At 42.9% G+C, this 3,864-nt stretch overlaps 1 non-coding gene across 1 annotated transcript; it reads left to right on the top strand.

Moving 5' to 3' along the window:
* The first annotated feature begins 3,759 nt into the window (after positions 1-3,759).
* On the top strand, positions 3,760-3,864 carry LOC119618949 (U6 spliceosomal RNA). The gene has a single exon (XR_005235294.2). It is a non-coding gene; the product is annotated as a U6 spliceosomal RNA (small nuclear RNA).

Raw genomic sequence — 3,864 nt, 5'->3', positions numbered from 1 at the left:
CCCACCATGCCCGGCTAATTTTTGTATTTTTAGTAGAGACAGGGTTTTACCATGTTGGCCAGGCTGGTCTTGAACTCCTGACCTCATGATCCACCCACCTCGGCCTCCCAAAGTTCTGGGATTACATAGGCGTGAGCCACCATGCCTGGCCAGCAACCTCTTTTTCTTAGGGACAAAAGAATGTCAGGGGTGTGTGTGTTTTCAAATTAAGACCAGGGTCCATTGGAATAAGTGCTTGGATATTAAATGACCAGATTTCTTCAAATTAATGAACACCTTCCTTTACTACGTATCTTCAGCAACTGCAGGTTGCATCAGAAATGCCCATTGACTAAAATTTTGAATCCCAAGAGAAGAAGCTATTTTAAAATAAAACATCTCTTTTGCCTTTACTTAAAAGACTGTATGAGCATCATGAAAAGTATAGATTTCAATCTTCGTTTGTATAAGTAGCTTTCATTAGTGTTTTGAAAAAAATTATGTAAAATTTCCTATCCTAAACTAGCTTTGGCCCATCTGTTAGTCCCCTTTTTCCATTTCCCCAGGTTACTATGTCCCTTACATATATTTGTGGCCTCAGGGGCAAGGTCCACAGCCAGAGGACCTTCTCTTCTGTCTCTACCACCTTCCATTCCTGTTTCCTTCTCTATTCTTCCTGCCTCGGGTCACACTTTTTCTTCTCCTCTCATACTATGGTAGGTCAGGCTCTCAGGCGATTTAGATGGCTTGGACTGATAGCATAGCACAGGAGATGGAGAAAGGGAGAGGAGGCTGGGTGGGCGGTTCATGCCTGTAATCCTAGCACTTTGGGAGGCTGAGGTGGGTGGATCACCTGAGGTCAGGAGTTGGAGACCAGCCTGGCCAACATAGGGAAACCCCATCTCTACTAAGAATACAAAAATTAGCCAGGCATGGTGGCAGGAGCCTGTAGTCCCAGCTACTTGGTAGGCTGAGACAGGAGAATCGCTTGAACCTGGGAGGCAGAGGTTGCAGTGAGCCGAGATGGTGCCACTGCGCTCCAGCCTGGGTGACAGAGAGAGATTCCATCTCAAAAAGCAAAAAAAAAAAAAAAAAAAAAAAAAAAGATTGAGAGAGAGAAAGAGAGAGGGAATATGGAACAGTAAACTCTCCTGGCCATGCCCCCCTTCCCCACTAACCACTGCTGTTAGTGACTGACTCCAGCTCTTTCAATCCCTCAGTCTATTCTCATGGGTCCTAATTTGCCCTATTCCCATGCTTTCCTCCTCTGGGTTCATGATTTACTCTCAAAACTGCATTTGTGGGAGGGAATGAGAAGAAATAGTGAGGAAACAGCATAGGGTATCCAGACAGATGGTATCGCCAGTATCCACAACCATGCCCTAGACTAGGCAAGCCTGGTTCCCTGGTCTAGTTTGGTCAGGAGGTCAGATGTCCAATATCAATGACTTAGTGTTTTCAAACCTTAGGTCAGGGCTTTTGTTCCCTCCTGATATGAGGAGGAGAAAGAGGTGGACTTACATCTGGTAGACAGCAGATGATGACGCGGTACATAACCCATAGCTAATCTTAGCTCTTTAAAAACATACCTGCTTACTCTTGGGAGTAAGTTGCAGATGTGACTTTCATTTCTCAGGTATGCTGTAGAGGAAGCAGGGTTGAGAATCTCTGTCCTACTTTACACTATAACCACCTCCCTTAAGTACACTCTTATTCAATTTCCTCCCCAGTTCAGTTGCTAGGATGTTTTCTTGACCTATGACATCAGTTATGATGGAAATTTTGGGAAGGGTGGAACAAGGGTGGGTCATGTGGACTCCAAGTGCTTTCTTCTGTGTGTCAGGCCTCTGCAGAGACCAAAACAGGAGACTCAGCCTCAGTGCTCAATTATAGATTTTCTTGTGAATAATTATTAATTTTAAAATTTATTACAAAATACATCAAATATGAGAAAAGCATGGAGAATAGTATATCAAATATCCTGCTATCTTATAGCTATTTCAGATCCCTATATATATATATTTTTAAGACAGAGTTTTTACAACCTCTGCCTCCTGAGCTCAAGCAATTCTTGTGCCTCAGCCTCTTGAGTAGCTGAGATGGCAGGCAAGCCACCACTCCCGGCTAATTTTTGTATTTTTAGTAGAGACAGAGTTTCACCACGTTGTCCAGGCTGGTCTCGAACTCCTGACCTCAAGTGATTGACCCGCCTTGGCTTCCCAAAGTGCTAGGATTTTGATATTCTTCACATGGACACTTAGTATACCACAGGAAGGCATCTTTAATAACTTCCTTTCTGTGTTCTGCTCCTCCTCCTGTGCTTATCCTAAAACAGAGCCTTACAGGGTCATAATTTGGAGAAAGCACAGGTGTGAGCCACTGTGCCCAGCCATATCAGATCCCTATTCTTGTTTTATTTATTTTATTTTTTGAGATGGAGTCTTACTCTTGTCACCCAGGCTGGAGTGCAGTGGTGTGATCTTGGCTCACTGCAACCTCTGCCTCCTGGGTTCAAGTGATTCTCCTGCCTGAGACTCCCAAGTAGCTGGAATTACAGGTGGGTGCCACCATGCCTGGCTAAGTTTTGCATTTTTAGTAGAGATGGGCTTCTTCATGTTGGCCAGGCTGCTCTCTGACTCCTGACCTCAAGTGACCTGCCTGCCTTGGCTTCCCAAAGTGCTGAGATTACAGACGTGAGCCACTGTGCCCAGCCATATCAGATCCCTATTTTTGAAGAATCTAAGTCACTAGGTATAGTACCAGGCACTGTGTATCACTCCCCAATCTCATTAGTCTCTTTCTTTTCCCAGAGGTAACCACTATTCTAATTTTGGAGTTCATCATTCCCATGAATATTAAAAAATTTTAATTACAGACAAGTGCACGATTATGTGAAGAATAGTTTGAATATATTACAACTTTACATAAGTTTGTAAAGTTATGTTCATTCCTCTGGGTCATTCCTTTCAACTGCTTCATAATATTTCTCAATGGCTTTAACCCAGTTATTGTATTTATTTTCTTACTGTTGGATAGTATTTTAAAAAATAAATAGATCTATGTTGAGATTATTTTTAAAATAGTGCATATTAAGCGTCAGGCACTGTTCTAAACACTTGACAAGTACCGATTGATTTAATTCTCATATAGGACTAGGAGGAGCTCAATATTATTTCTCCATTTTACAGATGGGAAACTGAGGCACAGAGGGACATTAAGTCACAGAGAGAGGTTATTTGCTCAAGGTCACAACATTAGTAACTTGTGGGCCTACTTCCTAGAAGTGAAATTTGTGGATCACGGGCTATAGGCAGCTTCCACCTTACTAGATACTACACTCTACCAAGTAGTTGCGTAGATAGGAACTCTTGGAGAACAGAGCCAGAAGCCCAGAACTGTGAGGAATAATGGATTAGGAAACCATTCCCAGGAGGAAAACTAGGCCCTAAACTAGGAACATTCTCTGCCTCCAGAATAGGGGGTGTGACATGGACTGAATGATGTGTCCCCTCAAATTCATATGTTAAAGCTCTGTCCTTCAGTGTGACTATGCTTGGAGACAGTGCCTATGAGGAGGTAATAAGATTAGATGAGGTCATAAGAATGGGGCCCCAATCCAATAGGGCTGGTGTCCTTTGTAAGAAGAGGAAGAGACACCAGAGCTTTACAGCTATCTGGAAACCAGAAAGAGCACCCTCACCAGGAATCAAGTTGGCTGGCACTGTGATCTTGGACTTCCCAGCCTCTAGAACTCTGAGAAATAAATTTCTGTTGTTGTGATTGCTTTGGCAGCACATATACTAGAAAATTGGAATGATGCAGAGAAGATTAGCGTGGTGCCTGTGCAAGGATGACATGCAAATTTTTGAAGATACACTAATATAT

This window comes from Chlorocebus sabaeus, chromosome 8, assembly GCF_047675955.1.
Source record: "Chlorocebus sabaeus isolate Y175 chromosome 8, mChlSab1.0.hap1, whole genome shotgun sequence".
NCBI classification, from domain to species: Eukaryota; Metazoa; Chordata; class Mammalia; order Primates; family Cercopithecidae; genus Chlorocebus; species Chlorocebus sabaeus.
Note: the sequence above shows the minus strand (reverse complement) of the source record. Positions and strands in the feature narration are given on the sequence as shown.